A 6,590-nucleotide genomic window follows, 5' to 3' on the forward strand; every position below is an offset into this window, starting at 1 on the left:
ATAAGCTTTAACTGCAACCTGAGATTCAGAGTGCTTATTCATTCAACAAATACATATTTATCAGGCATTATACACAGAAATTACAAAAAAAAAAAAGGAACTATCAGGGAGCACACAGCTTACTGAGGAAGAGGTTCATTCGAATATTTATCTTTTATCACGGTAAGGGTTACAACAAAGGTGACGGCAAGGCGCTTGGGCAGCCCAGAGGAGGAAGATGCAAATTAGCTCTCTTGCAAGGGGTTTCACTGAGAGAAGGATTGAGAGCATCAAGCAGAGAAGGCATGGGCTAGCCGAAGTTTACTACTCCTCAGCAGGGGCAAGAATGGATTGGAAAAGCCTGCAGAGGCGAGTCTTGTCTCAGGGTAGGGAGCAGAAAAGGCTCATCTGCCTGGTGGCTGACAAGAACAGCGGGTAGAGCAGTTGGCCCCAGATATTGTTGGACTAACGTGCTTTGAGAGCAGAGGCCAGTGGGATGAAGGTGGATTGGATGGAGTTAACTTTTAACTTTCTCAATTAACAACTTATTCTAAAATCCCCAACACCAATTATCACCATTAGTTCATAAAAGAAAGGTTGTTTTAACACCAAAAAAAAAAAAAATAGGCAGGGTACAATCACAGAATAAAAGGCACTGTTTTCCTGAGGAAGATCGTCTGGAAACTTTCCACCAGTATTCTTCTCACTCATTTCACTTTGGACTAATGACAAGGCTGACAGGATTTGGGACCCAAGTCATCATTGAAGGATATCACCCATCGGCCCTGCTAGATTCCGATAGATTGAAATGGAGACAAACCATATTCTTTTACCTGGAATGGTGCCCACGTCTGGTTGGTATACTTAAGACAATCTACGGGGAGGTGCAGCTGAAATTCTCCATCGTATCATCCCTTTTTCAGTATATGAACCAAGCCGTAAGTTATTTTTTCTACATACATGATTTTTGGGACTCCCTTTAGACAAGGATTTCTCGAACCATCTACATAGTTCTTCTGAAAGAACGCCACTCCTTTTAAATTCCAGCGTCAGGAGAGCAACCAGCCTAAAACTCGTTATTTCGAAGGCTCTCCCCAAACCAGCCCCTCCCCCTCAACACGCTCTGGAGGATCAGTCATTCCCAAGGGAAGCCTGTATCCAGGGTACCAGAGTAAAATGCAGAATGTACACTCTAGCTAACAACACAAGTTGTTGGCAACAAAGCCGTTTCTCCAGACCTTTATGGGAGGAACTTTCCCACAGCCAGCCAGATGTGCAAACAAGACCTCTGAATGCCTTTGAGTACAGAGACTACAGAAGCTACCAGAAGGGTGTAGCTGAGGAGAAGGTTCTCAAATGCATTTTTTCAACTTTGTTCAGAAGGCGATGGATGGATTCCTTCAAATAACCCCCACTTTCTAAAGTCCCAAGCCCTAGATCTGAATCTGGGAGTGGCATTAAGAACTAGAGCAGTTGACAAATAAGGAGGGACGTTTTTAGCTTTTTCCTTCACGATGAACGTTTGGCCTCCTCAGGAAGGACCACTACGACATTCGGTGGCCTGAGGTCCAGACCCAGGCAGGCTAAGTGTGTGCACCAGTGCCTCGGGGTGACTTGTGGAGACTGACGCCATACCCAGGATTACAGGATTCCGGCTAGTTAACTGCTTCCCTCACACAAGGCGGGTATCAGCCGCTGAGGACCGAAGGCAGAGCAAGGGGAGTATGAAGCCCTCTGACAAAGCTGAGTGGTGAGGACGGGAAGGTCAGAAAGAACCCCTGTGCACTTGTGTTCTCACCTCACCCACTCATGAGGCTGCTCGGCCTCCCTGTTAACGAACCACATGAGGTAGTGGGAGCTGGGGATGCCCCACTGGGCTGGTGAGGAAGCCCAGGGGCTCAGGCACATTCAGGGGGTTAGCTCTGTGGAAAAGAGTCCATTTTCGTTAGGACTGGAAAGCAGGCCTTGCTTCTACAGTTTCCATGAGAAATTACCATGGCATATAAAGGGAACGGAGGTCACTGGCCCTCGGGCAGTGGGCTGTGGGTTCTTGGATTGATGGTCAGTAGTGAAGAGGACTTTAGGTTAAGCCAGCTGCAACCTCAAAGCCACTTCCCTTTGGGATTCATGAATTGGGCTGGCAGCTAGCAGGGTAGCCTGTGTCCATGGGAATAGTTCCTCTCCCCACAGGGCCAGGGATATGGCCAACCACATCACGGGCCAGGTGAGTACCTGCTCCCTCCCACTATTGAAGTAACTAGGTTTGCAGCCCCCACACAAATCCTTCTTTAACCATCGAGCTTTCATCTGGATGACTTTTCCTTTCTCCTAACCTCCAAAATAAAACAAAAGAGGGCTGATTGTTTCTATTTGCTGCCACCTCTAGAAAGTGTAGCCCTTAAAGAAACCCTGGAATAAAGCTCTCCATTTAAAAACAAACAAACAGGGGCGCCTGGGTGGCTCAGTCGTTAAGCGTCTGCCTTTGGCTCAGGGCGTGATCCCAGAGTCCTGGGATCGAGCCCCACATCAGGCTCCTCCGCCGGGAGCCTGCTTCTTCCTCTCCCACTCCCCCTGCTTGTGTTCCCTCTCTCACTGGCTGTCTCTCTGTCAAATAAATAAATAAAATTTTTAAAAAAATAATAAAAACAAACAAACAAACAATTTAAAAAACCGTTTTCAGAGACATCAGTCCATAACCCCTCTGGGGAAAATGGCCTCTGAAAATCAGGCACCAGCCTCAGAACTGGGCGATGTTCCTGGGATCAGCTGCAACCAAAGCTTCCTCAACCCCTCTGCTCAGGTCCCCATGGAAACCATTCTCAGACCCACTAGCCTGTCTGACCTTTCACAAGGTCACAAGGCAATCTTCCACCAAGGTAAAGAGCAGAAGTTTTCAAAGCTGAAAACTGTGAACTTCTTCCAGCCACTCTCTCAAAGGAAGACACCAGAAGGTTGTGATTCAGAGGCTCCATATTTGGCCAGATTAGAATGTTCAACCCTCAGGTTTCAGGCTCCGCAGGGCAAGGACTCAGCCCCTGTGTAAAAGGTCATCCAGCTCTGGTCCCTCTCTTGAGTTTACACACAGCCTACGAAGCACTTGCCGCCCTTGGCGAAACTTCGCTTTGGTCTCTATGGGACCTTAAGCCGCAGGCTCTTTGAGCAAGGCGGACTGGTTTCTGAGTCCAAGTGAGTCATTCTGGAGGCTATGACTGTTGGCCTGTAGGGGACGGTGGCCCCCAGGCCAAGAGATCTTCTTGTCCACGAAGATAGGGAGGAACCACCACTCTGAAGCCAGGAGGGCACATGCCAAGGATGCCAGGTTTCTAGAGTGTACCTGTCAGGGCCTGTGCCATCGCTAATGTCTCTTCTGCCCCAGAAAAATGGCTTTTCCATCAACCCCTAAACCACGTCCAACTCTTATTCTCTTAAAACCTGAGTCAGTCACTTCCTATGTCCTAAGTTTCAAAATGTAGTCTAGGACTCTCAGTCAGGCGTATTTTTATGTTTTTTTCAAAAGTATAAGCATCATTTGATAATTGGTTTTTGAAAAGTAGAAAGAAGAAATTTCAAAGAAGTATGTGGCATGTCTGCAACCAACCCAACTCAACCATATGTAAGTACCGGCTCTGGGCCAAGGTCAGGAAAAGGAGGATGAAGAAGACATTCCAAACACGAACCACACACAACACTCATCCTCAGGGAGTGTGTGAGCTTTTTAAAGGAGTAAATGAACAAATGAATGATGAATGAATGTAAAAATCAGGGTCAACGGTAAGTTTTATAGCAATTCCCCTCCTTCAATTGCGTTAATATGGTCCAAAGGAGAGTAATGAGAATATACGTTTTTCCTGAGTTAAAATCTGAAGGCTCTTCTTCCTAATGTTTTCTCTCTTCCCCCCAAACCCCAAACACCTGTTTGGCTTCTAGAATCTTCTGCAGTTTGGGTTTCTCTGAAGTCTTTAATCTGACTTTGAATGCTGAAGGCAAGGAGTCTTCATGCCTTTGGGGGATAAAGTCCTAGATTTTATTTTATGTGATAATATTCTCTGTCTTTTTAAAAGTACTTTCAACAGATCTTAATTTTAGACTCTTCCATCTCTCTCTGCACTGAGGTCGTTTAGTGCTTTGGATGAAAGGTTTCCTTGCACATCCATGTGTTGTGCTTGGATTCATTATAATAGCAAATAATTCCATTTTCTAGGGAACAAGTGCCACTTCTCCTCACAGGGTGTTTGCTGACCCCTCTGCTCAGCATACACTATAGTATCTGCAAGCCACATGTTAGAACAAAAGGAGATGCAGCTTCTGTCCTCACAGAGACTGTAGTCTCCACTGGGCATCAAGGTTAAAAACAGGAAGCCGCTGAATGGCGGCACAAGATGGCCTCCCTTATGAGGCCAACTTGTGTCCTGGGAGTTCCGGGGAGGTGGTTTGCTGTGGGCAAAAGCTGCCAGGACAGGTTTTGAGATGGAGACAGGGACACCTCCAGGGGAAAGTCAAAAGGAAAGAATTTGGTCCTATTCTCAGCCCTCCATCCCTTCTGCCCTGAAGACCCTTAGCTCCTTGTGAGCAGCAGCAGGCTGGCGAGTGGGTGCCCCAGTGGTGCATGGAGATGCACCCCATGCCTTTGGGTAAGCCTCTCCCCTCTGCATAGCTCAGGGCCCTGAGAGGAGCGTCCGAGGGAAGAACACACTCCTTGTGCAAAGCCCACAGATGTCGGAAACTGTGAGTGTCACCCAGAAAGCAGCTTGCACAGGCTCCCATCCCAGCGGGCGACCAGAAGACCTTGCCACTGCAAGTGCCTCACTCCCGTTCGTAAGACCTCATCTTACTATTTCCACACTAGGTCATTTCTCCCATTGCCTTTCACACTGGAACGTTTTACTCTTTGCACCTCGTGTGAATTACTCTGGGGGACTTCAGGCTACAGCGCACAATAAAAAGACCAATCAGAACGTTTCCCACTGGCTTTTTGTTTCTTTGTGATAAAAAAAAAAAAATCAATACTGTCCTCAGACCCTCCCAACAAACAGACTTGCGAATGCCCTCCGACAAAGAAGCCAAGAAATTCAAAGCAGATGGAGAATCACACAACCATGCAAATTAGTACGGACCCTGGGCTGCACAGGATTACCATGTTGGGGGCTGGGAATTAATTTTTAATATAAAACAGAAATAATCACCCACATCACTGGTGTTCTTTTTTGTGACGAACCAAGATGGTTCTGTTTACATGTGGAACACAGAGGTTTTTTCTGAGCTCTGAACACACACAGACCGGGAGCTGAATCTCCCCAGGCTGCCTCCTGTGACATAAAGTTNAAACTGAAAAATGAAAAAAAAAAAAAAAAACCAAAAAACAAAAAGAAATGTTAAGTTTATCCACTCAACTGTAAAAGTTTAACAAAAAATCCTCAACTTGCCGAAGAATGGAAAGCAAAAAGCACTCACCATCTGTAACTCTGGTCAGGGCCCAAACCAAAGAGGGGCCAACGCTTGCACTGGGGTGGGGGGGGGGGACTTCACACTTAGCTGAGAGCCTTGAGGAACCGGGTCTCAAGCCAGATCTGTAAAGAATAACTTCTGGGTCCATCACTTAAGCAGCAGACACTGACTTCTACGTTATGGGAGAGGCAGGGCTGCTCCACACGGGGAGAGGGGTCGATGGCTGCCCCCACTTATTCTCCGGGCCCCGCGGGCTCACGTGCTGGGCTTCCTCTAATACTCGCACCTGATTGCTCACACCGCGCACCTGCCCACCAAGTGGGGCCAGGTGAATAAAGGTCTTGATTGGTTCCACCGCTGGCCTGTAGGCAACCACAGTCGATTCCCTGATTGAGTTTTTAAATTAAATAATACTACTTACAGAGAGCTTAAGAGTTCACACAACATTGAAAAATCTGTCCTCTCATGCTAATTCTGGAAGGTAGGCACTACGATTTCCAGATCTTTCACCGAAGAGACTGAAGGACATGCTAATAACACAGTGAGGAACAGGCTGGGCTCCACGTGCTGCACTCATGGGGATTGAGTTCTTGAGATCCGGGTCATGTTGTTTCCCCCTCTGGAAGATGTCAGGGGTAGGCTCTGGGCTACATCTGATGCATGGCAAAGTGGAAAGAGTTTGTGCCCTGGAGAGAGAGCTGGGTCCTGATCCTGGCTCTGCCACTTGCTAGCTGGGAAGCCTTGAGCAAATTACCTCCCACTGTGCGCTCCTCAGTCTTCTCCTCTGTGAAATGGGATGAAAATCCACCTCACAGTGTTGTTGTGAGGACTGAATGAAATAACTTCTGTAGAGCAGGCACCTAATGGATACCAGTTTCCTTCCATGCAATTCTTTCACCTCCCCTGCCCGGGACCAAGAGATTGAGAACCAATCCCGGTACGTGGTTTGCATACATTACTCATTTATCGCACAGCTTCGGGGTAAGATGGGCATCAACAACAGCACTGAAGCGAGGAGATTCCCGAAGGGGTGGGTGTGCCAGGTGTAACGAGTAGAGACAGAGGATTGCAGGAGCGCTGGGGGTGGGGGGTCAGTTTTAGGTTCTGGCCTTCGTAGCAACAGATCCTCACACGTGGGGCCCATGGTGCTCCAGGGCCTCGTTTCT

At 47.6% G+C, this 6,590-nt stretch overlaps 1 protein-coding gene across 4 annotated transcripts in view; it reads right to left on the reverse strand.

Moving 5' to 3' along the window:
• UBASH3B (ubiquitin associated and SH3 domain containing B) overlaps positions 1-6,590 on the reverse strand; it is a 135,345-nt gene that overhangs the window by 90,637 nt on the left and 38,118 nt on the right. The window lies entirely within an intron of this gene.

Source organism: Ursus maritimus, unplaced genomic scaffold (assembly GCF_017311325.1).
Source record: "Ursus maritimus isolate PB19 unplaced genomic scaffold, ASM1731132v1 scaffold_16, whole genome shotgun sequence".
Classification (NCBI taxonomy): Eukaryota; Metazoa; Chordata; class Mammalia; order Carnivora; family Ursidae; genus Ursus; species Ursus maritimus.